This window comes from Dasypus novemcinctus, unplaced genomic scaffold (assembly GCF_030445035.2).
Source record: "Dasypus novemcinctus isolate mDasNov1 unplaced genomic scaffold, mDasNov1.1.hap2 scaffold_69, whole genome shotgun sequence".
Taxonomy (NCBI): Eukaryota; Metazoa; Chordata; class Mammalia; order Cingulata; family Dasypodidae; genus Dasypus; species Dasypus novemcinctus.
Genome location: NW_026688628.1, coordinates 3,870,217 through 3,898,089, shown reverse-complemented (window position 1 = coordinate 3,898,089; position 27,873 = coordinate 3,870,217). Strand labels below are relative to the sequence as shown.

At 46.0% G+C, this 27,873-nt stretch overlaps 1 long non-coding RNA gene across 1 annotated transcript; it reads right to left on the bottom strand.

Annotated features, from left to right (window-relative positions):
* Positions 1-158: 158 nt before the first annotated feature.
* Positions 159-10,204, bottom strand: LOC139438563 (uncharacterized). Its single transcript, XR_011648238.1, has 2 exons — positions 9,924-10,204; positions 159-1,989 (listed from the first exon to the last, which is right to left on the bottom strand). It is a non-coding gene; the product is annotated as an uncharacterized lncRNA (long non-coding RNA).
* Between the last annotated feature and the right edge of the window lie 17,669 nt (positions 10,205-27,873).

Genomic DNA, 27,873 nt, shown 5'->3' with positions numbered 1-27,873 from the left:
GTTACACAACTTATGTAGCATTGCCAGATGAAATAGAGGACACCTAACTTACACTTAAATCTCATAAAAACAATGTGTATTAGCATATATGTCATATACAATTTTAGACATACTTATGCTAGAATATAATTCATTGCTTACTGAATTTCAAAATTTACTGGGGTTTATTTTTTATTTGCTAAAACTGGGAACATTATTCTTAGGGACATTTTAAAGGCTTTATTAATTGAAGAACTTCTCCTTGTAGCGTATGCTAAGGAAAGAAGAGTTGAAAACAAGCTACCAGCCAAAAGACAGTAATTGCAGTAAAATTGACACTAGATAACATATATATACTCTTGTATAAACTGTTTATAATCAGAAATAAACATAAAATGTTTATAATGAATTTACATCGTGTTTGCTTTTAGTTGCATGATATTTTCCTGAAAAGATGCAAAAGGAGCAAAAACATTAGTGTCCTCTGCTGATGTGGACTGGGATGCCAGGGGAAGTGGGTGGGTAGAAGACTTCTCACTACATTTTCCATTGTGCAAAATTTGACTTTCACACCATGCAATGTTCACCTGTTAAAAGCAGTCAAAATCATTGAAATGTAAATTTTAAAATCTTCACAACCAATTAATGAGAAAAAAGCATCGATTTTTCCTGTAAGCCTACAAGCCTGGAGTTCTTTGATGTGGAGGGGCTTTCCAGCACAAACCAATGTTTATTTATAAATAATTTAAGTATAGAACCTAGGAAGAAGTCTTTGTGCTATGAATTAGGAAGAATCAATAAATTGCTCTAACAAAGTCCCTAATAACTGTGCTGTCCCATTATACTTTGAAGGGAGCACCTGCAATTTCCCCTGTCAGAGTCCTGGATGAAGTTCTACCCTCCCCCACTTCAAGCCAACCTGCCCTCTGCCCCTCCCCCCTGTAGAATGTCTGAGTGCTCCGTTCTAGTCCTGTTGAGATTCAAACTTCTCCACCCTTTCCGTGGATTCCTGGGAATCTGGTGGCAGCAGTTCACTCTCAGGGCGTAGAATTGAATCTTTGCTAAAGGTTGTCAGAGAGCAGTGGTCAGTGTCCAAGTGTACCGAGGTGACTTCAAAAGGTAAGCACTTAGGATAAGGTGGTGTGTTATCAGGGTCCCTGATATCCTTCAAATCCATAGAAATTCACAGTTGACCCATCTTCTTGGAACAAGAGTTGAGATGAATCTCGAGGAAGGAGAAATCACTGGACTCCACCAAGAACTTCTCCCCTAGAAACTGGTGGGGTAGGTTGGAAAGCCAAGACTTAGAGTTCAGTAAGGGGTCTCCTTAGAGGTACATCTAGATATGTGAGAGGGCTACAATAGGTATGAGAAAGTTTGGATGCAGGAAGAGTTTCTCTCTAGAAAAAAGCCACATAACAAGTGTATTAAATGGTAGCAGGTTTACATTGTGTGGTAGTTAGAGAGGCTTGTCTCCACCCTTTGTCATTACTTCAGGCACCTGGGAACTTATGGTTTTACTGGAAGAATATGACCTGGAGTAAATGAGATCCTATGGGGACAGTTAGAATCAATGGTCTAACGTAAAAAAACTTTTTGGTAGAGTTCATCATGGCCAAGTCAGCAGTGAAATAGCCTGTCTGTGAGGCAGCCTGGAAGTTACTCTAACGGTCCCAGCCCAGAGCCTCTAAGCTCCTACCAGCCCAGAGGCCTTTTGCTTTCACTCCTGGCAAATGATTCCTTTGATTCAATATTTCCAGGGCACTTGTGGTAACTTCAGCCTGTTTTAGAGATTGGGTTTACCTGGACTTTATAACTTTTTCTTAAACTGTGTAAACTCAGGTGTTCAACCAATTCATCTTCTATAATTCCTCACGGTGAACCCTCAGCTCTTCATTTTAAAGTTGAGGTGAAGATGTTGCTCATAGTCCATGAATACTTCATGGTCATGGAATAGATAGTGGCTGCTATTTGTTTTCAGTAAAACACTCAATGAAGGGTGGTTTCTTTCTGAAGAGGGGAAGGAGAAGAGATACAATTAGGTATATGTTACTCTACCACTATTAGTACTAGAAGTAATAGTAGTATTGGTAACAGTCTGAAGAGACGATGCAGAACATCCCCTTAAGAATTTACGACCTTCATAACGCCCTTGTGCTGCCTAGAACTTACCCAAAAGAACATCCCTTATCTGCTTGTGAGCATGCTGAGGGGTATTTTTTCCAAAGAATTCCTTGACACCAGCTCTTTGGTCAAGAGGCTGACCGATGGGAAACAGACTTGGCCAAGTGGTTAGGGCATCCGTCTACCACATGGGAGGTCCACGGTTTAAATCCTGGACCTCCTTGACCTGTGTGGAGCTGGCCTATGGGCAGTCCTGATGTGCACCAGGAGTGCCCTGCCATGCAGGGGTGTCCCCCGCATAGGGGAGCCCTACGTGCAAGGAGTGCACCCATAAGGAGAGCCACCCAGCATGAAAGAGAGTGCACCCTGCCCAGGAATGGCACCGCCCACACTTCCCATGCCACTGACGACAACAGAAACGGACAAAGAAACAAGATGCAGTAAATAGACACCGAGAACAGACAACGGGGGGGGGGGATTAAATAAAATAAATAAATCTTTATATATATATAAAAAAAGAGGCTGACCAAATGCCTTCACCAAATATTGAGTCTGGCTGAATTTCTGGTAGTGGTTTCCTCAGAGAGGGGCTGTCCGGATAGCACGTGCTTCTTTCTCCTTAGCACTCAGAGGTCTGGGAGCCTCACTGAGTGGGAGCAAGTTCTCTTATGGGAAAACCCTGATCTGGAGTTCTAGAACCTAAAATCACTAGAGGGACAGGTGCTATTCTGAATTTCCTCCACCTAGGTGCCTGCTCACTTTTTTTTGTGTGTGTGTGTTTGTTTTTAATATATCTTTTGTTTATTTTTAAATGATACATAGATCACACAAAATGTTACATTAAAAAATATAGGGGATTCCCATATGCCCCACTCCCCACACCCCCCCCCCATTTCCCACATCAACAACTTCTTTCATTAGTGTGGTACATTCAGCATGAATCATAGTTTACATTGTAGTTTATACTGTCTCCCACTCCATTCCATAGGTTATGGCAGGATATATATTGTCCTGCATTTGTCCCTGCAATATCATTCAGGACAACGCCAAGTCCTGAAAATGTCCCCATATTACACCTCTTTTTCCCTCTCTCTGCCTTCAGCAACCCCAGTGACCACTGTCTCCACATCAATGATATAATCTCTTCAATTGCTAGACTCACAATAAGTTGATAGTAGAATACCAGTAAGTCCACTCTAGTCCAAATTTTATTCCCCAATCCTGAGGACTCTGGGATGGTGATGCCCAGTCCACCTCTTAATTGAGAGGGGGCTTCAATCCCACATAGCTGATGGATGAGACCCTCTTGCTTGCAGTTGTAAGACTCTCTCAGTTCCTTGGTGTGGGGGTTGTCCATCCTCACCTCCTTGTTAGCTGTTCTGGGGGGAGTCCAATGAACTGGAGAGTAGGTGTTGCAACTCTGCTGTGGCTCAGGGCCCAGCTGGTGCTTGGACATCCCAGAGAGTCAAGTCTCCTGGACATACACCCAATGACCCCAGGGCCAGCCAATGGTCCAATAAAAGGGACAGAAGAGACATGTGTAGAGAAGTCACATCTGAGTCCAACTCTGTCACATTTGGGAGTACAAACTCCAAAATAGTTTGGCAAAGCACCAAACTCCAGAGCCAATGAGTTTTAACGAAAAGGAACACTTTGTTTCTTTTTGTTTTTTTTATTGATTTTGTAAAAATATTACATTAAAAAAATATGAGGTCCCATTCAACCCCACCAACCCCACTGCACCCCTCCCCCCCTCCAGCAACACTCACTCCCATCATCATGACACATCCATTGCATTTGGTAAGTACATCTCTGGGTATCTCTGCTTTTTGAAATTCATAGCTCTGATTCTCTTGACGTATGCATGGCCATTCCAACAGAACGGCATGCCTGTTCCAGCACCACAAAGGAGAAACACGTCTCTCAGTGAGAAGGTGATTTATTGCAAATGCACAAGCAAAGAACTGGGAGAATCTTCCCAAAACCAGTTCAAAGTGAGAATGGGAACTTGAATTATTATAGGGAAAAAAACAGGGGAGAGATGAAAAGAAAAGCAAGTCCAAAACAAGAAACAAGTGATGACTTTAGACCTTCCAGGGGTCTTGTGAGGAGGGTACCTGCAATTTCCCAGTCCTGTGCCATCTCAAGCATGTTAAACTCATAACTATTGTTCCAGTTTCAGTGATTTATCAGTGACAGTTTAGATTCAGATATTGGTGCTTCTGATGCTATTCTCTGGTTTTGCCTTCAGTTGATATTTTATTCTTCTTATTCCTGTAAGCAGAACTGGGAAGGTCTGATTGATGTCCTTTTGGGAGCTAAGAACAAAGAGTAACTATTAAGTTTGGATGAAGAGAAAACTATCTTAGTTATGCCTGGGTAGATCCAGTGCTGCGTAGGTGAAGAAATTTTTAATAAGCTCTCAATTTCCTAATGAGTAAAGGACAGTTCCTGAGAGCCTCAAGAGTGTTGCCTTTGTGGCCTCTAAATCCACCCATTTCCTTGTCTCTACAGCATCTCCAGTGCTGGGACCAGACAAGACCATGAACTCTGGAGTCTCCCTGTATCCTGGCACTGCCCTGCCAATCCCTTCACCCATTCCTGGCCCACCGCCCCCACCTCCCTGGGGGCAACACCTACCCGCATCTTTCCTTCCTGGCAGCTCTCTGCCGCTGCCTGCATTCCCCAGACCACAGTTGGTGACAGGAAAGGGGGGCCTTGTCCCCAGTGGAATTGGAGGTGAGAAGATCATTCTTCAAATCAGAAAACTAGGGGGATCAGCAGAGCCCCCTCCTACTCAGCCCTTTGTCCTTCCTCAGATGCCCCACATTTCAAGTGACCCAAGGATCCTCTGTGGGGCTGCTCAGCATGCCCCTCCTGGGATCTTGAGGGCCTCTGCTCTGGAGCCCTTGATCAGCTGTGGGGTGCACCCAGTCTGCTGAGGTAGGCTGGGCCCCAGGCCTTCCTCCTCAGGCTCCACCACCAGCTGCCCAGTTGGCCCCCAGGATTCCTCCAGGGAATGCTTTCTTCAGGCCACAGGGGGCCTCCATGGAGAGAGGTCCTCCCTCCACCCAGTCCAAGGATGACTCCTGTAAGCCCAAGAGTGTTTACCAGAACTTCCGATGTTGGCAGTGCTTCAAGTCCCTGGCCCAGAGGCACATTCGCCTAAGTCCTGATGCTGAAGCTCTTTCCTGCTTTCTCATGTGAGTGGCTTCGTCTGGGAGGCACATTTGACTGTTCTGCACCATTCAGATACAGAGGGCTAGGGGATGGATACCCCAGGTTAATGTCTCCAGAATTTCTTGACAGTAGGTCATGAGGAGAGAAGATCTATTTCTGGTTTATGACTGAGTTTCAGGTGTCTTATCTCAATTGATACCTCCCTCTACTGGGGGCCCACCCATTCTCTACTTTGGTATCATTATCCTAGTAACCATTGACATAAAAACTAACAATCAGAGAGGTGTCCTGTGATTGAGTGAGGAGCCATGATTTGAATTGATGTGTGACTACAGACACCACACTCTTCCCCTTGCACTCTACCTTCCAGCACAAGATTTGAGCATGTGTTGTCCAGAGAAAGCAAAATCCATAGAGATCAGGCAAATAACTCTAGTTTTGCCCCCATACACATTGTTCTGGAGAATTCCAGTTAGAACTGGGAGGTGGTAAAAACTGTAGAGTTGTGAAGTACTTGGCTCCAATTCGATTTGTAACCCTGGAGAGGTTACCTCACTTGGTAACCTTACCTGTAAGGGTTTATTCCATTTATTTCAGAGTATTGCTGAGATGCTTACCTGATCTAATAGACAAAGTACTTCATAGGCACAATTTCTCATGCTTTCCTACATTACATGATAACTAGTCTTTTTCCTTTTTATTGTAATTCTTTGTTTTTTTAATTGTTATATTATCATTTTAAGATTTTGAAAGGACAAGGAGAGTAAAAGAGCTCAAAAAAGGCAAAATTACCCTAACTGAAGAGTGTGAATGAATGATTAGCAATGTGACTCAAGACCATGGGCTGTTGTGACTGTGAGACAGAAACCGTGGTGATAATATTTTCCTCTTTTCACACCCTGAACTGCCATCTGTCTCTGCTCTGCACTGCCCCCAGTAAAATTATGTGTCAACTGCAGTAGAGCCTATATCAAATAACAAGACACTTATTTTTTATTTACACAATGCTTTTCAATTTTTGACATCCCCAAAATATCTCCTGCCCCAGGGAAGAATTCAAGGAAGTCCCCCAAATTTCCACCTTAAGAGTCTTAATGATTCTCCCACATTCTTGAACACTCTTGGAGCAAACTCTCCAATGCAGGCAGCAGCATGATTTTCTGTATCTTGAGGCAGCCCGTGGCTGTCCCTGGGCATGGGCTTTAGCAACCTTTGGCTTTGCATATTAACTCCTCTTCATATTCTGATGCTCTGTTTTCCAAAGCACTAATCACCTAATAGTCACCTAGGAAGTTGTTTACTTAGCTTTGGACCCCTGAGAATAGGCCCGGGATCTCCTTGTAAAGTGCTCTCCCAGTTCATTCATTACACACTGCCATTGAAGATATAGAGGGAAGTCAGAGATTCCAAAACAATCATTTCATTGAGCTGGACTTTCAGAAATGAATCCTTATATTGATATTCAATAGCCAGTCAGGGATTGTACAAGGCAGATGCACTTAAAATCACAGGGTACACATAGAAAGGAGATCATGAAGGGACAGATGGTGGATAGATGGGATGGGGTTCAGGTGATGTTGGCTGGGGAGTATCAGGAAGGGGTAGGAGAAGGTGCATGTAGAATATTACTGACACGGGGAATTTTAGCCCAGTGCTTTGATCACTGGCCCGTTGGAAGCCTACCATGACCCTGAACGAGGGACTGCAGAGGGCCGTGCAGGAGTGGCGGCACACAAGCAACTTCAATTGGATGATCTATTATGAGATGGCAGCGAAGTGAGTCCAGGGATCCTTGTTAATTTGCGAGGGTTTGTGGTTGGGTGTGATTGGGGAGGATGAAGCCAGGCAGGGGTCTTGCTTTGTTGCTGGTCAATAGAAGGGATACTTAGAGAGGGGGTGTCAACTAGGTCACTATTCCCTGGATATGGAAGGACCAACTCCTCTGTGCAGTCACTTTCACCTTTAGTACTGGACGGTTTTTCACCTTTTTTTCATAGGATGCTCAACCCTTCTCTGATATTGGGTCTGCAGATGTCACAAAATTGAAGGTCTTAGGATGGGGTTGAGGGTAATTCCTACAGATCCTGATGGTGTTAAGCCTCTAGGTTGTAGGTACTTTGCAGGGGTGACATGCTTTAGAAGGCATGTTTCTGCCTGTCTGGGTGTCTGGGCAGCTGGAGCCTATTGGCATAGAACTTTGGGCCCACCTCTCCTCATGAGATAATGTCCAAATGGCTCCCTGTCATTCCAGATGAGTTAGAGTTCAATGAGGTTGGTTAGGGGAAGCCAGGATCTCAGATACCCTGTGAACAATTTGTTCAACTGCATGTTAGACTCTTGGCTAAAACACAAAGCAATGACAAAAAATAAAATAAAAAGTACAGCTTTGGAAATTGAATCCCCTCCATAATGTGTCTTTCCAAGCATTTCTTTTTTTCCAAGCATTTCTTCACCCCATGTCTTCATTCAGTTTACTGCTCCAAGGCTCTAGGATTCTTAGATCTGGGCACTGATCCCTACTTTATTTATAATATTAGCATCCCAGATCCCAGCATGTGATTACTGTCAGCTCATCAGTATAGTTTTTGCTATGACATCCTTGACTTGGGGATGATGGCCACCTTTGTGATCCTGTCATGTATCACACTGACTAATTTAATTCAACAACCTATATCAAGATTGTTGAAGCCCACTAGATCCTAGTTAAAAGAGTGTATAGTCAAACAATTACAACTTGTAGACTCAGTTTTGAAAATCTGCCAAGTACCAAATTGATTCATTTCTTTCACATTCCCCTCAAGTGATGATGAGTTTTGCTATAGGTGAATGAATGATGTGGGGGCCTCATGAAGTACCCCCAAACTGTGGTTGTACTGCCAGGAGTAAAATCCGTCTTGGGAAAGCACTTATCCAAGACCTTGATATCCTCCCAAGACACTTAGTTTCCCCTATTGTTGGTGCTGATCTCTTTTTGTAGGCATCACAGTGGGCCAGGCCATCTTGCCAACACTGCTTGTGTCTTCCTCCCATGCTAGGTTCAAGGAGTTTGAAATTGAAGAAGAGAGGCAGATTCAGATGTTGGAGGAGAGGAATGGTTTCCAGTGCCCTCCACCTCCAGCCCCTCCAAATCTTCATCCACAGGTGCCCCCAGGCACTATGGAAGGCCAGAAGCCAGGTATGGCTCATCACATTCCAACAGAAGACCCTTAGGTGCAAAGGGGACTGAGAGAAGGCAATAGGACTCATGAGCTACATGCCTTTCAAGATTTGCCTTCTGTATTTCCAAAGGAGAAACCCATCGAGAACCCAGTTTCTCAGTTACCCTTTGTCATGGGCTAGGTCAATTTTGTCAGCTGTCCTAACGGCACTCCCATCTTCACTGTCAAAAGGGACACATTTATATAATATTCCTAATGATGAGGGGATGGATGAAGGGATAGCTTTCAATATCACAAGTTCCTCTTTTTCTTGAAGAGAAACTTTCTGTAAGATCATTCATCTTTTAAATTTTATCCTATAAATGTTCATGTAGTTTCAGATTAGCCTGAACCAAGTGGAAGCATTTCCTATCCCTCAAATATTACTCTAACCAATATATGGTTGGAAAGTAAAAGCTGGAGATTCATTCCACTTTTACTTCTTGACCTCTGTCCCTACCTTTAGTGTCCAATCCAAAAAAGTCAGGGCCCAAGGCCAAGGCTTCTAGCCAGAGGCAACGCAGACAGCAGCAGGCTCTGAAGACAAAGGCCCCCAAGGAGATCTCACCCGAAGCCGTAAAAGAGTACACTGACCTCATGGGTGGGCTGGTGGGGTCTTTGCACTCAGCCTCTGAGGGGGAAGATGGAAAATGGGGAGAGGAAGAACATGGACAGCAGGAATGGGATGGAATCTATGCAGACCCAGATCTCTTCAACTACATCCACCAACTGTGTGCAGAGGAAGACTTCATCACCAAGGTGGGTGGATTTTTGGTGAGGTGTCTAGCAGAGTTCTTAGTTTTAGCACTGTCAGCATGTTCAGGTCTGTGCTTCTTTCCCAGTCTGTTGAAACTTGGGTCTATTCCTTATCTCCTGAGCAGTGTGCAGTGGGTACATGTATGTGTTTTTGAGTCTTTGTGTGTGTGTGCATGTGTGAGTGTCTATATGTGTAGATGGTGGAGGTCATGATCCCAAACATCCACAGATTGCAGATTGAGGTGCAGTGTCAATGCTTTCCCTCCTGCTTCCAAAACCGACAGGTGGCTCTTTCTCAAGGGTACTCAGTCCCCTTTTATTACTGTTCCCAGGTGGAGGCTATCATTCTCCCTCGATTCCTAGCAGAATTGCTTTCCCCAGGAGCACATGTAGACTTCTTGTCCCTAACAGAAGAGCTGCAGCAAGAGGAAGGACTCACGCCCACCCAGGTAAACCAAGGGTGGGAAGGCCTCACAACATGTAATCTACATGACCTTGTCTAACCTACTTTGTCTTGGGTGGCATGGCTTCTCCAGAAAAATAGCGGAAGGTGTGGGGGCAAATGGAGAACCAGTAGGGAGGAAATTATGGAGAGGTACGGGCTGGGTGTGGTTAGGACTGAAAGTTTGGGAATCCTGCATAGGAAGATGGGTAGAATAAGCTATAACATATGTCTACAAAACCTACCTGCCTTCTGCCCGAGTGCAGTCATCTTCACCACACATTCAGCCACCTCATGTGAGAAACATCTGCAGTCATTAATTGTCTATTTCCTTGACAACAGCTGGTTGAGAAGAGTCTGCTGTCCTTGAAAGATGTAGAGGGTATGGAAGCACCTGCAAAGTATGATATACCTGAATTGGACACAGTTCCTTCCACATGCAAGTCCAGCAATGGTGCAGAGAGTAAAGCTGACCATGGCCAACTTCTAGGGATTCAAGTCAGTACTGATGCCCTACATTGGGATGGCAGAGCAGACAACAGCCTGGACCTCCCTAAAGACATTGCTATCTCTCCAAGGAGTCAAGACGATCCACAAATCAGAAAGAAACAAACCTCTTATCATCACCAACACCAAAGACACTCTTCCCTTAGATTCGGAAGCAGAGATGAGGTGGCTCTGCAAGAAACCTTTTCTAGAAGTACCAAATCCAAGCCCGCAGATGTGTCCAATGAAGAGGGGTATGAGGAGCTCCCCAGACTTGCATTCTTCTTGAAACCGCCACATCAACTGCTGCCATGGAGACTTGTCAAGAGTCCCCTCACTCACTCAGGCCATCACACCTCTGGAATCAAGAGAGCACGTGGAGAATCCCTGTCTGTACCATCTCTGAAAAGAGGTCACAATCAAACTCCTCATCCTGATGCCAAGTCTCCAAACACAGCGTTAGCTGAAGTCCATCTTCTGCTGGAAGAAAATCCCACCTCAGAGTTGCCTTTGGGGCTTCTGGGAGGCAAATGTTGGTGCTGGGTGCCAGTCAATCCTCTCACTCGCAAAAAAGAAGGTGTGATCAACTTTTGGATCCTAGAAAGAAGAAGCCCCGATGCGGAAAATAGGGAGCAGTGGCCAAACTCTCCACATAACAGACCTTCCATTGTGGATCCCCACAGTAGATTTCCTCTTGCTTTAACCAAATGACTCTACATGCTGCTTCCCAGTCCTACTGTTATTCCTTGGCATTTCTAGAGACTGTGGGGAGGACACTGAGGGCCTTCAAAGGCTTTCCAATATGACTATGATACCCTAGGTAGGGGATGAGGAGTGGTAGTTTTGGAGTTTTACAGAAATTTTATATAAAGTTAGTTTTGATTTAAAATGCTCTCAGTTCTGCAATATTGTATATGCCCAACATTGCTGCTTCAGGGATGGTGAGATGTTGAAGGTGGAGGAATACGGATGGCTGCAGTCTCGGTGGATCCACAGGTGACTGACCTAGTTCTGCCCTCCTGCTTCAGTCTATATTCTTTCAGCCTGCTCCTGGGAAAAGAGAAATTTCATGGTCTTCCTGTTTAGTGACAAGCCCCCATTGGTCTTTCCTTATGCCTTCCCACAAGCCCTGGCTCCATTGTGGGTGGCCATCAGTGGATGGCCATCAGCATATTATCTGTATCTCCTAATACTTTCCTCATGGAAAGTTGCTCTTCTACCTTTTTGGTTTCTGGAATATCAGCTAATTTTCTATAATTGATATGTGAGTCAACACCCTCCCTGAGCATTCTTGTGCTTTCCTTACCTAAAGGATGTAGACATTGGAGCTTCCATGGTCCTCAGCACATGCAGGCCATGTGTTGTGTGGTTGGTTTGAGTAGACACCCCCAAGCCTGCTTCCCAGGGGCATGAGTCTGTGTATTTCTGCCTCTATAGAGGAGATAGCACATTAAGACTCAAGAATACTAAATGTGTTATTAGAGTTGGCCTATTTCTTAATGCTAATAAGGACAGAAAAAGAATGTGGGGTAAAAGAAGATTCACAAGTCCATCAAAATGTATTTGTATGCAATATGATATAGGGACGGAGGATATTAAGTCACTTTGTGTATTTCAGTGCAGGATTGTGTCTTGTCCAAGTAGCTGGGGAGGGATTCATTTTTGTGGCCAAGGGGACTGATATTAGGAAACTTTGGACTCTTCTGAGGATCGCTCAACAAGCACTGCTCCCTCTCCTCACCAAATAATGACTAAAATTTTTATACGGAGCACAGGTGGAAAATTATATTCATGTCTAAAATTGTTCCTTTACAATGAATGTCAAATCAACTTCATTGTAAAATAAAACAAAGAGAAAAATAAATGGTTTGATTTGTTTAGCATGCTGTGGGCTGCCCTGCATGTGCAGGGTATATTTAAGCTGGGAGGAAGGTGGAGAAGGGCTGAGGCACTCAAACACCCTCTACCTGGGCTCTTGTCTGGGCCCATGGTTAGAGCAGTTAGACAGGCTGGGGATGTGGGGTTTAGTGACTAGGATTTGATTCTGGGGGGTGTGGAGAGTTTAGATGAGCACTGGGTGGACATGTTCTGGACCTGAGTTAAGCGGTAATTGTCCTATGAGGTTACAATTGAGGGAAAAACCTGAGATAAGGAGATACGGTGCACACCCTCTTTGTAAAGTTTTGAAAGTTTTCTTGTCACCCTCCAATCTCTAATTAACCTCTCAAATTGAGGTGTCCATGGTCCAGTCTCTTGACTCGTCCTGTCAGCCCTGAAAGACTCTGAGATTCCCTGACACACACCCTTGTTCTTGGCCAGTGCTGCCTTCTCTAAGTGCTAAGTTCTGATTCCTTCCCCATTGACTTTGTGGTTCAGGCAATCCATGACTCCCAGAGTGTGTCCTCTGGGACAGCTCAGCACACACAACTGGGGTTGCATTGCAGGGTGGTGTGCCATCACATAGGCAAAATGGTGATAAGGCTGCCCTTTTACCAAGGTTTCCTGGCAACCCATGCTTGCTGCCTGCAAAGAGCTTGGGATAGAAACAGTCACATATCAGGACCCTCTCCTCTTGTTATCTTCACATATTACCCACAATTCTGTCCACAATTTCTCCTTCACCTCTACTTCTTTTTCCAAAGCGAGCAGCATTCAGGGGCTGTCTGCCCTTTCTGTAATGGAATTTTTACTTGGCCATGCTTCCGCAGCTGATGCCCTCTCTCTGTTCCAAGCTGGACCTCACCAAAGTGATGTGGGACTCATAGGCTGTATGTCACAGAGGCAGGATGACAAGGGTTGGGCACCAAGCAACAAATATCTAGAAGATTCCTAAGCACCAGGTCATCATGCAGGCTCCACTTGGGTAGAGCATCCTCATCATGTGTTCCCATACTGCTTCTTCCTGGTGTTTAAATCAGTGACCACATCAGTCATTAATTGATAATATATTGAGGGAACAAAAGAGCTCTTGCTCCACCATTCACTGCTGTATGACTTTGGGAAAGTCACCAAGTCCTTTCCACTCCAAGTTCTTTATTGCAAATTGGATGCAATAAAGTTCAGCTCAGGATGTTTGAAAGAGTAAATGAATCCTGCTTGTAAGAAACTAGTGCAACTCTCCTGTGGTCTCTCTTCTCAGTCAGGGACAGAATTCATCATCACTTTTAGACCAGGGCTTTTTGGCTTTGCTCTCATGTTTTCACATACCGGGTGTCATCTCCATCTCCCATCCTTGTTTTGGTTGAACATTTGACAGCAGGTGGGAGATTCTGGTGTTGTCCAAACACTGTTCCATGCCTATTCCCTAAAATATGTCTGTGAGCCTGCAGAGTGAGAACTGCCTGAAGGGCCATTCTGCCTGAACTTCCTCATTGACCACCATCTGACAACCATGTGCCAAAGCCCACCAGAAGTGTTGGCACACACTAGGCATTCATTCCACTGAATTGCTACTTCTTCTCCTGATTTCTATCTCTTCTTTGGGAACATACGGAAGGGCAGATTTTGTGACTTGAAGTCTTGAATATTCTCCCAAGATGGTCAGGAATGGAGGAAGCCTTTGGAGAAGTCCAATTTGCTGCCCTCACGGTTGCTTGACGTTTACAAATTCACACACATCCCAACCACAAATCTTCCCCCACACACATTCCACTGTCCACCGCCACCTCACTGTATACTATCAATGTTCTCCCCAGGGTTTATATTTCATAGTAAACAACACTTCCAATTGTTTACTCCAGAATTGTATGTAAATATACAGGTATAGAACTCAATTTTTTTTCACTCAAGATAAAGCCCTTAAGTTACATCCAAACTATTGCATATATCAATAGTGTGCTCCTTTTTTTTTTATTTAAGAATCCAATTACATATGTTGAAAGATTAGGTACCAGCCATGGTTCCATTATGGTTTACAGTTTAGGCTATAAATCTTTATAAATTTTTGGTGATATCTAACATGTCCTGTATCCATCATTTCAAGATCATACAGAACACTTCCCTTGACCCCAAGTGATACCCTCTCCCAATTATTCTATTCCTCTCTCCCCCTGCACTCAGGGTCCACACTGAAACCGAAGCTTCACTTCTGGGAGGACAAGATTTGTAGATACTTGCAAGAATCCTGAGGGCTCGACACACTACTCTGTCCTCCCCCACTGGGAGCCAACTATGCTCTTGAGAGACATCTTCCCCTCTGTTGGAGAATATCAGGCCTCCCCAGGATGGTGTCATAACACCTTCCCACTCATTGTATGGGCCTACACTCACTCATATAACACACTATGACATGATGAGCACTTACAAATGCCCTAGAAGCCTGACCCAGGTGCACCTGTGCCAGAAGACACATCAAACACCTTAAACCAGTAACCCTTCCTTATTATATTTTCTAAAGAGGTTTCTCATGATTACAGTTTCAACCACTACCTGACAATATCTTCTGTTCTCCTGCTCCACCCAACAGTCTCCCCAGTTCCTTGGACCATCTGACCCATCCTCACCTCAAGCATTCAAAACTGAACCCAGCAGTGTCCCTATGCCCCTGTTGTATCCCTTCACGCACAACTACTTACCTCTAATTTATCATAGGTTTCCCCCATGTTAGTGTCAACTCACAAACTTTCTCTCACCAACTATTCCCTGTAAGCCTATCTTCCACTCTCTAACTCTCTGAGACAGTTTGATTTGCTTAATTCATAACAGAGAGGTATTCTACTATATTCTACTACAGAATAATTGTGACTCTAGCAATGGAAATTATATCAATGATGTGGAGACAGTGGCCATGGGAGTTGCTGAAGGCAGGGAGAGGGAAAAAGTGGTGTGATATTGGGGCATTTTGTGGACTTCGAGTTGTCCTTGATGCCTTTGCAGGGACAGATGCAGGAAATTATATATTCTGTGAAAACCCAATGAATGGACTGGTAGAGACTGTAAACTACAATATAATCTATAATCCATGCTGTGTAGCTGTGCTCCAAAATGTACTCATCAACTGCAATGAGTGTACCACATTAATGAAAGAAGTTGTCAGTGTGGGACGAGTGGGGGTTTTGTGGAATGGGGTATATGGGAACCTATTTTGTAGTGTAACATTTCATGTGATCTATGTATCTTCAAAAACTTTAAAAAAGAAACAATACTTATTGAGCGCATGCAGAATAAATGAAGGAGAGAATGTTTAAACTTAAGATAAAAGAGGATGTTCAAATATTCTGAAGATTGTCATATAAAAAAAGTGAAAGTTTGGCTGTTCAGTATGTCTTCAAAAGGCAGACTTTAAGGAATAAATATTAGCAAACAACTGGAGGCAGGATAGCTGTACAAGCATATCAATGATCTAAGAGTTTCTTTTCCAATATCATACACTTTGCACTTACTTTTCCCTTCTGTTGCCGCCTTTCTCCGCCCCTCCTCCCCTTCCAGCCCCCGCCACCCTTCCCGCCAGTCCCGCCCATATTACCAACCCACAATCTGCCCTCTTCCCCAGTAACTGCTTATCTCAGGTCTATCCATCAGCTTCAGCCTGTCCACAGCCATCCCTTAGCCAACCCTCCCTTCATCACGCCCCTCCCTCTACCCAACCCTATATAGCTAAGTGTACTTCCATAATAAAGCAGACCTGTTCTTGCGCTCAAGCGGTCTCCGTGGTTTTTCCTTAACCGTGCGTCCCCCACACCTGGAGAACCGGTACTCCCTCTTGGAGCACCCCCCGCCAGCGGTTCGGCAGGAGCAAGCCCCCCCCCGACTCTTTGGCCTGAGCGAGGATGAAACCCTCTCGCTCAGCCACAACTGGCACCCAACAACGTGGGGCGGCTCCTCCCCCGGCCCCTCTCTGCTGCTGCTGCTGCTGCTGTGATCGTCCTCCTCTCCAGGTAGGGACCCCTTGCCCGGATGAGCCCCAAGGGACCCCTCGCCGTCGTCCTGTCCCTATCCCGTCATGGGTGCCTCTTTGTCATTGCGTCAGGTGCCGCAGGTCAGGGCCCTCACTGCCCTGCTCGATGCCAATGGAGTCCGCGTCTCCTTGCAGCAGCTCCAAAAGTACTGGGATCTCTTGCTCCCTTTTAATCCATGGCTCGCCACCTGCCAACTCTGGAGCCCGGACACATACTCACGACTCATAGATCGAGTCACCTCCGCCATGGAGCACGAGAAACGCACCTTCCCAGCAGGCCTCTTACCCGTTCTCATTGCCATTCGCGCTTGTCTCCTCGGCGCTCCGACCGAGGCCGTTTATGAAGCTTCTCCCAAATGGCCTCTAGACTGTGATCCCGATGAGCCCACCGACACTGACTCTCTGTCTAACCAACTTGCTGCTGCTCTCGAGCGCGAACCTCCCCGCCCGAGCTCCCCGCAGCACACACAAACCACTCCTGCCGCTCCCCAAGATGGCGGACTTCCGCCTTCTTCCCCCACTTCTGCCCAAGATGGCACACATCCGGCTTCTTCTCCGCTGGTGTCCTCCTCCTCCCGCCTCTACCCGCCTCTTCCTGTCCAATCAACATCCGGTTCGGGCCCGGAAACTGCGTGGTCGCCATCTTCCACTAAACCGGAAGCACCCCTCGCGCCATCTTGTCCGCTGCTGGATGTCGCAGCTTTGCCATCTTTGCCGGTGCCCAGAAGGGTCCCGCCGCCATCTTGTTGTCGCCCGGAAGCCACTAAGCCGCCATTTTCTCACCCGTGTTCCGCTTATCCCTTGCCGCCGCCGTACGGCAATAGTCCTTCACCTGCCTTGGCTGCTCCATCAATCCCCGGTGTCACGTCTTCTCAAACCCCCCAGCTGTATCCACTAAATATGCAGCCCATGCCGCAGCGACCCCAAACTTGGCTACCCTTTACAGCAGAAGAGGTCAGGACCCTCCGCAAAGCTGTAAAGGAAGATGGAATTGGCAGCCCTTATGTGCAGCAACTACTTGAGGAGTTGGGGACTCAACTCGTTCTCCCATATGACTGGATTGCACTAGCCCACGCCATCCTGACGCCGGGTCAATTTATTGAATGGCGCGCCCATTACCAAGTGGCTGTTGACCAACAAATCGTGGAGAATGCCCAAGCTGGCGTCCTCGATCCCTCTGATGCATACACGGGGACCAACAATTATGCAGACCCTCGTTCTTACCTTCAAATTGACCCAGGGTTTTGGCACCAGGTAAAAGTCCTCGTCCAGCGATCTTTCTCTCTAGTCTCCACCAAGCAGCCCACCAAGCTCGCGCAACTGCTTCAAGACTCTAATGAGACTTTCCCAGCATTTGTCGCCCGTGTCCTGGAAGTCTGTCAGTGGAAGATTTCCAGCGAGGATGCCCAGTTTGCGCTGGCCAAAGAACTTATCATAGATGGATGCCTTGCGCCATTCCGAGCCGTAGTCCTTCCCATACGTGATAAAGCTCTGCACGAGTGGGTCCTTGCTTGCCGCGACGTCGACCCGCAAGTCAAAACGCTCACCGCTGCCTTTGCGTCTGCCATGGCTGTTTCATCCACCTCCACTTCCATCTGCTTTCGGTGTGGCCAGCCTGGCCACTTCGTCCGCGAGTGCTCCCAGCCAGGCCCAGTGCCTCGCTCAGACCCGCCGATGCGACGGCCAAGGGGCCCTTCTACGCCGTGTCCGCATTGTGGGAAAGGATATCACTGGGCCCGCGACTGCCATTCCACCCAAGGCTCCCAGCAGCCTTTAAACTCCCAGCAGGGCAGGCCTCAGCCCCACCCCCAAGAGGCCCTCAGAAGAATTCCCAAGCCATAATGTGGACAATGCCCATCACGCGCCATCAGAGACCCTCATTAGAGCTCAAAATCAATGGGCAATGGCTCGATGGGCTCCTAGACTCCGGCGCTGAAGTCTCCTGCATTCCTCTCGAGGTCGTCGCGTTCAATCACTGGCCCCTAGAAACTGGCCCTCAAGTCATCAGTGCCACTGGGGCCGCCACCTCCTGGAAAACATCCCAGCCTCTGCATTGGAGCGACCGAGAAGGCCACGAAGGCCAAATTCGCCCACTCGTCCTCTCGTCAGTCCAAATCATCTTATGGGGGAGAGATGTCCTCAGCCAGCTAAAGGACCGAATCACCACAGAAGCCTTCTCAGCTGCGCTGCCCCCCCTTCTATGGGCCACTGCTCCCATCTCAAGACCTGACTCTATTCCTCTGGAGTGGGACACAGAGGAGCCCATCTGGGTCGAGCAGTGGCCCTTACCAGCTCACAAATTACAAGCTCTCTCCGCCCTCGTCCAAGAGCAGCTACAGGCAGGGCATATAGAGCCGTCCACTAGTCCCTACAATTCACCAGTCTTTGTCATTTAGCAAGAAGAACACCGGCAAATACCGCCTTCTCCACGACCTCCGTGAGATCAACAAACATATTAAGCCTATGGGGTCACCTCAACCAGGATGCCCGCACCCCACCGCAGTCCCCCAGCCTTTTCACGTGGCAACCATTGACATCAAGGACTGCTTTTTCTCTATTCCTCTTCACCCCCGGGACTGTCCACGATTCGCGTTCACGGTCCCACGCATCAACAACCAAGGCGCAGCTCAGCGATTTCAATGGCGAGTATTGCCTCAAGGCATGCGCAACAGCCCGACTATGTGCCAACTGTATGTCAACCATGCTGTTGAGCCGCTGCGCTCCAAGTTCAATCCGGAGCACACATACATCCTCCACTACATGGATGACCTCCTTTTAGCAGCGAGCTCCAGTGCGCTCCTCAATGATCTGCTCTCAGCGATAATAACAAACCTCTCCAGCCTCGGGCTTACTGTGCAGTCTGACAAAATAAACCTCCAGCCTCCTTTTCAATTCCTAGGCTTCCATTTTCATCAGTTTATCCAGCCCACAAGCCCAAAAATCCACCTCTCTCCGAGGATGACATTAACTGAGCTCCAACAGCTCTGCGGGCAAATCAATTAGCTTCGCTCGGCGCTTCCCATCACAACAGTGCAAATGCAGCCTCTCTTCGAGCTTTTGCAGACAAGGTACAGCCCTCCAACGGTGACCACTTGCAGCATCACCATCACTCCTGCAGCCCGAGAGGCCGTCCAACAAGTCAGCGCCGCTCTGCAACAGTGTCGCCTAGAGCGGTTCTCCCCTGACCTTCCAATCTTGGCTTTAGTTCTGCCAACACCAATCACTCCTACAGGTCTCTTGTGGCAAGATGGCCCTCTCCTTTTTCTGCATACGTCAAAGAGCAAACTCCCGAAAATCTGCCCTTTCATAAGGGCCTGGATCGCGCTGGCCACTGACTTAGTACTTCTCTCCATACAAACGTATGGCATCCCGCCACACACCATTGTTTGGCCTTTAGATGCCAAGGAAGTTACCTCCCTCATCATGAACAATGCCCAAATGCAGAGCCTGGTAGAGCTCTTTTGCGGCTCCTTTGACAACCACTATCCTCATCACCGATTGCTGCAGGGAATGTCTCAATTGGCATTTTCCAACCCGTTCCGTCCATTGCCCGCACGGGACCCGATCCCTTCTGCTATCACTGCCTTCACAGATGCCTCAAAAATGGTGTTTGCTGCCATCATATACACTCCTGAGAATCCTGAGCCATGGCAACTGCTGTTTGCAAATGACTCTTCTGTTCAAGTGGGCGAGCTTCTAGCTGTCGCTGCAGTCCTCAATCTCCACCCAGACCAGCCTCTCAACATCTTTACTGACAGCCTATACTATCTTCAGGTGTGTCGCAGCCTCCCGCTTGCTACTTTCCTACCAGGTGACTCAAACATCGATCGGGCTATCACCTTCGTACAGCGACTGCTTGAGGTGAGGCAGCAGCCCTGGTTCATTGCTCATATCAGAAGCCACTCTGGCCTACCAGGACCACTGGCTCAAGGGAATGACCTTGCTGATGCTTCTGTGTCAAGCCGCCAGGTAAACCCGGTCCTCCTACATGAAAACCCTGCTGATGGGCCACGGCTTGGAGACTTTGTTAATCAAGCCAAGCTCCTGCATTCCCAATTCCACTTCTCTGCGCGGTCCATCCGGAAGCTCTTCCCAGACCTTCCCATTGAAACTTGCAAACACCTTGTGCGCACGTGCTGGACTTGTGCGCCATTGTTGCCACTTGGGCCTTTGCAGCCTCAGGGTGTTAACCCCCGTGGCCTCCGCCCCAACTCAAGGTGGCAATTAGATGTCACTCATGTCAGTGCATTTGGCCACCTCAAATATCTTCATGTGGCAATTGACACCTTTTCACATCTGTGCTATGCAGTCCCTCTTACGGGGGAAAGTGCTAAACACTGCGTCCAGGCGCTTCGCCAAGCTATTTTGTTCATGGGAATTCCATGGGATCTCAAGACAGACAACGGACCTGCCTATCGCAGTGCCGCCTTCGCCAGCTTCATGCAGATGTATCACATCATGCATCATTTTGGCATTCCATACAATCCACAAGGGCAAGGAATCGTCGAGCGCACTCACCAACAGCTCAAGCTACTCATTCAAAAAGAAAGGGCCTCCTCTCCCCACAAGGCCCCAGCCGACATTGTGACTGCCTGCCTCATTCATCACAATCTCCTGACCTTCGATGACCATGGACTCTCCCCCACCCATAAGCACTGGGGACCCATGTGGCAGCCCTCGCAAGTTCCCCTTGTCCATTGGAAAGACCCTGCCACAAATCACTGGCAAGATCCAGCTCCCCTTCTAGCACAGGGGAGGGGCTTTGCTTGCGTCTTTCCAGATTCTGAGCCACAGCCACTCTGGGTTCCTGGGCGCTGCATCCGGCCTGCCACTGACCCATTAGTTCCACCGAACGATCAGCACCCTATGCCTTCGGTGAGAGATAACATTGACAGTGGATACGGCCCAGAGGTCGCCCCGTTCACCCGGATCCAGCACCAGCCATCATCAAGGAACGCCCCTTCTTAAAACATTTCAGACCCTTACCCTGCTCTCCTTACCCCCCTCATGCTGCCCGCTCACCAAGTGTGGAGAGCGAGGAGTTTTCTCCACAGATGCCGCACCGTCAGATGATGCCTCTACACAGCCTCACAGCCGTTCTCTTCGTCCTGGCTTCCCTCGCTCTCCTAGCCACTGCCAACCTGAGTCACCAGCCCTTCAATTGGACCCTCTCCCTCTGGCAACAAAAAAGGCTCCTCGCCTCGAACGTAACTGCCTCCACCCCCTCTTTCACTACTGATGTCGCCAACCTCACTGGATGCACGAACCTTCTGTCTTATGAGTGGGGGGGACACAACCCCGCTGCCACAGGTTTCTCCACCTACTCCAGACCACATGCCTATAGCTTCTTGTCTTCCTCTCCTTACTTCTCCCCAACTACTCCTCCCCCTCGGATGAGGGGTACAGGGGCATCACAGGCCCATTTCACTGGCAAGGCTCAGCGCGCGCCAGGCGCCGGCGTGCGCCGACCCTAATGGCGGGCACATGCATCCTGGCCAGATGCTATGTTGTCCGCTCACGACTGGCCAGTCCTCGTGGTCTCCCCCCACCCCTTGTCTTATCCCCGTGTCCATCCCTATAACCTCCTTTTCCTCCTACTCTTCCTCCTAATCCTTGTCTTTTGTTGCTGCGCATTCCGAGCCATTCACACCCACCGTGCGCACCAAAACTTGTTGCTTCAATTTCTTTTTAAAACAAAAGGAACAATTGTTGCCACCTTTCTCCGCCCCTCCTCCCCTTCCAGCCCCCGCCACCCTTCCCACCAGTCCCGCCCATATTACCAACCCACAATCTGCCCTCTTCCCCAGTAACTGCTTATCTCAGGTCTATCCATCAGCTTCAGCCTGTCCACAGCCGCCCCTTAGCCAACCCTCCCTTCATCACGCCCCTCCCTCTACCCAACCCTATATAGCTAAGTGTACTTCCGTAATAAAGCAGACCTGTTCTTGTGCTCAAGCGGTCTCCGTGGTTTTTCCTTAACCGCGCGTCCCCCACGCCTGGAGAACCGGTACTCCCTCTTGGAGCACCCCCCACCAGCGGTTCGGCAGGAGCAAGCCCCTCCCGACTCTTTGGCCTGAGCGAGGATGAAACCCTCTCGCTCAGCCACACCCTTCTGCTGAAGGAAGGAGTAACTTAAAACTTCTCCTAGACATCTGCATGCTGGCCCATGCAGAGTGCTGATGCCCGCAAGGAGTGCCTTGTCACGCAGAATTGTCCCCTGCAGAGTGGAGTCCCATGTGCAAGGAGTGTGTCCCATTAGTAGAGCGGCCAAGTGTGAAAGCAAATTCAGCCTGCCCAGGAATGGTGCCGCAGACACGGAGAGTTGATGCAGCAAGATGACACAACAACAACAACAACAACAAATAAGAAACACAGATTCCTGTGCCGCTGACAACAACAAAAGGGGAGATAAAGAACACGCAGCAAATGGACAGAGAAAACAGGGAACAGACACCTGGGGTGGGGGGGAAGGGGAGAGAAATAAATAAAATAAATCTTAAAAACTCTTTTCTTTTACATCCAAGTCATCCACTTCCAACAGAGAATGCATTCACAGCATCAGAAAAAAGTCTAAAGCTAACAAACTGTTTGTAGTCATTTGAGACTGCATGTACCCCAGAAAATCATGTTCTTAAAGCTGTCCTTTCCTCTGGGTGTGAATTTAGAGAGGGTGGGCCCTTTTGATTAGGTTACTTCAGTTAATGTGTGACCCAGGCTGGTTCCTAATCCTCTTAATGGAGTCCTTTATAAATGGGGTCAATACACTGAGAGAAATAAAGAGAAAGTCCAAGAAGCTAAGAGAGAAAGCCAGAAGCAAGAAGCTGAAGCAATGAAAACCAGAGAAAAAGGAAAGCCCAGCAGATACCAACATTGCCTTGCTATGTGACAAAGGAAGCAAAGATCATTGGCAGCTGGTCTTTAGGGATATTCTCTCAGCTGACGGCACCTTGATTTGGACATTTTTCTCAGTCTCAAATCTCCCAGCTTGTAAGATAAAAAATTTCCATTGTAAGATCCAGTCCAATTCTGGTATGTCGCACTGTGGTAGCTTAGCAAACTGAAACATTGTTTCCTCGGCTATGTTTTAGTATTTGACATCAATAAATCTCAGGAGGTGGGAAGACATAGAGAGCATATTCTCCAAAAAGGATGAGTTGAATACCCAGCAACTGTGCATTTCCTTCTGTGGGAGGATGTCCTCAATTTCTAAATGAATCACTACAATTATCAATCAATGGTATAGATGGGATTGACATGTGTGTTTTGGGGAAAGAGCAAGGAAAACACAGCTGACCACCAATGGTCTACATTAAACAGGAGAGCTATATTTTAGGTAAACAGGAAATACAAACTAACCACATAACACCAATGTGGCCCACCCAAATGATTAAATAATACAAAGAAGGAATTGTTTCAAAAAATTCAGCATACTTTTCATGAACATATATATATAATATACTTCGTGTTATATATGTACTTTATTACATATTTAGGAAGGAATGCTTAAGTGCATAATGCACCCAGTAAATTGAAAATAAAAGATTTACATTTTTTTATTTGTTAGTGTTCAGGACTCTGAAGGTGGATCTTGAAGTCAGAATGTCCCATCAGTTTTCAAGGAAAGCCATGGTGGTGGTTACTCTAAAGACCTGCTGTGCATTGGGGATTGGTGGGCCTGGGGCAGCTCTGGTAAGAGAATAAACCTGTTAAAGGAAACATTCCAAGTCCCTGCCACTGGCTTTTTGAGTATAACTCTTCTGTGGTGGAGTCAGCTTGCAATCGGTGTTACAATATCCCTTTCACAGCCTCTTTGCCATGAAGGCTGACAATAACTGCAAAGCCACTGGCAATTACAAAAGGATAGGCAAAGTCATTGGCAATGACACAAGTGTTCTCATTGTATCTCTTCACATCTCCATGATTAGCTGAACCATCTCAGAACACAGGTAGGTATTGATGGTCATAGGATCCCAGGAAAATACCTCCACAAGATTCTCTGTCCTATTGACCAAACTACCACAAGTTCAGAATGGGCAGATTTTATAGCAGGTGGCATTCCTTTCCAAAGAGAGTTTGCATTATGCGTGTCATTTTGGAGCAGATATATAGCTACAAGCTGACCACATAGGGGCGTAGCAATTCCTCCAGGAGACTTGAGTCCCTGGTTCTTGTCCTGATCTACTGCATAATTAAGGGAGTGAAGTTCATCTCATCCACAGAGCTTGGACTTATGCACACACTAGACATGAGAGGGTGGGAAGTCCTGGGGATATCCTAAAATTCTGCTTATCACAGGTTCCCATAGAATTCTTGTCCATATGGGATGGACACTTCCTTCTCAAGGCAGGTATTGGGAACTGAATCATGTGCCCCACAAATGGCAACTTAAGGTCAAATCCCTGGTACCATGGGTGCGGACCCATTTGTAATTAAGATATTTGAAGATGGTATGAGTAACGGTATGCCCAAATGGAATACAAAGTGAAAGTGGATGGGCCTTATTCCTAAATAGCTCAAGTCCTTATAAGCAAAGGAAAATGGACACAGAAGTAGCCATGGTCAACAGCCAGAAGCTGCAAGTCAGGTGAACTCAGAAAACTAAAGGGAAGATGATGTGCTTTGCATTGTCATGTGACAGATAAGCCAATGCCCAAGGGTCCCTGGCAGCCAGCCTCAGAAGGCAAAGGTCTTTATGGGAAAGCATCACCTTGCTAACTCCTCCATTTTTGACTTCCAGCCTGAGATCCATGATCCAGTAAGTTTCCAATGTTGAAGCCATTCCACTGAATGACATTTTTTCAGTAGCTGGGAAACTAAAATTGCAGTATTTCTCAAATATGTGATCACAACTTGGATCTCCTCCCAAAACTGTTTCAACCATATTCAAATCTCTTCTCTTCCTTCAGTTATTTATTATACCACTGAAAAGTCTTCCAAATTATACTTACTATAATTGTACTTAATTTATACTTAGTATAATTTTACTTAGACCACACTCTTACATAATTTATTACATTTCACAACACTGCAAGGTGTTTGTGATACATGACCTAAGAGAGTCCTGTGTCATGTTATGCATATTTGTTTTTTAAAAGTCTGCAAATTTACTATACACTTATTGTTTATGTATGTTCATGTACGAATGATATACTTCAATAATTGTTTTAAAAATGGAAAAACAAAGAGAGTTCCACAGTCCCATCCTCTTCTTTAGAAGCTCTATAGAGAATCAGGATCAATCAGGGGTCACCAGTGACAGAAATATATATACAGGAAAAGATTCCTTTTAAGGAATTGATTCATTTGATTGCAGGAAGGCACAGAGCCTGGAAATTCCAGTGTGAGGGTAGTTGAAATCTTCTGTCTGTATTCCTTACGCTGGAACTAGAGGAGGCAGTGGAAGGTGTAGTCTTGTGGAAGTACTTATGATACCTGGAATACCCACTTCTCCCTTCTGAGACCTCTCACTGTTTGCATTAGTCCCAATCACATTGTTTGTCGTAACTTTCTTCACTTAGAGTCAAATCATTTTAGGCACGAATCCCATCTACGAAGTAACTTTGCAGAAACAACTAGGGCAGCTTTTGACAAACAACTGAACACATAAATTAGACATGTTGACACATAAAACTAATCATAACAGTCTATCCATTGCCAATTGGACATCCACTAACATCTCAGATAAATTATACTTTATCTCCAAATAAAGACAATAACAAAACCACATTTCCATCTGACATGATACAGCTATCCTGTGTACTACTGAATGTTCACTAATGTTTCCTCAAAATAGGATGCAAGCACTTGGGTGACCAATATTCACTCTTACCCTTTCTATCCTGTAACCTAAATACTCTGACACAAAGTTAATATAACTTATCTTATGTGGGGATGAGAGGGATGAAAAGAAAGATGTTTGTTTATACACACAAACATATGTATATGCAAAAATGCTTCTAACAAAATGAATATTAATAGCAATTATAGTCCTTGTTGTGGCAAATGGTCACATGATCCTAACTGGTAATTACAACCATCTACTTCTATTACACATGCATAATTCATTTCCCCTCAGCAAACTAAGTAGCTGTTTATGGTTCTTTCCCTAATGCAGTACCCATACCTTTTTAATGAATGGTATGGGCTATTAGTAGTCCTGTGCAAATTGATTGTTAGAGTTCTCCTTTGACTTTAATCACAGGGAATGGAAATACAAGTAGATACCCTAAGGAATATCCTGTATTCTGGAATTCTCTTCCTTACTTCCATTTTGAAGTAGCAGCCTAATTTCCCCTAGGTAATCGGGATCAATAACCTCAGCTAGTACATTCAATCCTGTCTTTACTTGATTCAGAAGCATGAGGAAACCAAAGGGGTTCACAGCAATTTTGACTTCCAGTTCAATGAAATCATTTTTTCTCTTTTCTGGAGGAAAAGCATAAGTTTTGGTGATAAGAAGCAAAACACTTGGCAGAGGATCCTTAGGGAGTTATCTCCATTGTCATCCCTTGATTTCTGGACTCATAAATCATGGCTTTGGGAGAAGCAGAACCATATATTAGATTGTAATTGAGTGTACATACAGCTTCCTGGAGGACATTTATCTAGACCTGCAAGGTATGGCCACCCAGCTAACCCCATAATTGAATCTTCCAAAGGTCATTCCACTGATGTGTCAATTCAGCTGCTCCAGTATGAAAATGAAAGGTGAGGGAATTCCATTAGAATATGCCCAGTACTGCATTTCATTAACCATGAAGCAGGTTCCATGATCAGAAGCAAAGCTGTGTGTAATATCAAGATGAAGGGTAAGATGTTCCGTAAGTCCACAGATGGTAGTTTTGTCATGGTTGATGTTTTCAGGGAAGAAAAATTCATATTCAGAATAAATGGGGAACTGTGCCTATTTGAATAGGCATTGGTCTGATTGATACATTTGATAAAGTGGCCAGATCCCTAAAAGTGTAATCTGCAAAGGCATGCCTTAGATTCAAAGGAAGAAATAGTTGGAAAATAAAAGGATTAAAAAGGATTATCATGTGACAGCAATCATAAAAGGGGTGGAATGTCTCTTGCTTTCCAATATACTAATTGCAAAAGTTTAAGTATTGTGAAGGCTACGAAAGGTTATGTTCTTGAACTCATCCATTCCCATGAGTGTGGGGCCATTTGATTGGGCTACATCAGTGCACCGTGACCCAGGTTGGGTCTCTACCCATTTGTTGGGTTTTATTTAAACTGAGAACTGAAAGAAGAGTTACTCAGAAAGAGAGCCTCCACTTTGACCATGCCATCTGAGAGAGAAGACTTCAGGAATGGCAGTGATTAGCTGCCATCTTGCCTTGCCACATGGCAAGACTCCAGGATTTGCCAGCAGATGACATTTGTTGAGAAAACATCTCTGCTTGTGCCTTAATTGGGACATTTCAAGTCCCTTTGTAAAAACTAACCCATTCCTGGTAACTTTGCATTGGCAGATTTAGCAAACTAACACAGTATGCTTTAAGGCAATAAATGTTATAAAGACAAAGAGAAATATTCCATAATGATTAAAATGTTATTACATCTTAAAGACATGGCAATTGTAAAATATGTTCATGCCTAACAACAGACACTTCAAATGCCTGAAGAAATAACCTGAGAGATTTGAAAGGAGAAAGAGATCATTGAACAGTCATAGTCTAAGTTTTCCATACCCACTCCCAATAATTGATAGAACTACTAGACATGAATTCAGCAAGGTATAGAAGATTTGTGCAACATTATCAACCAACTCTACCTAACTGATGTGAACAAAACATTCCATCCATTGG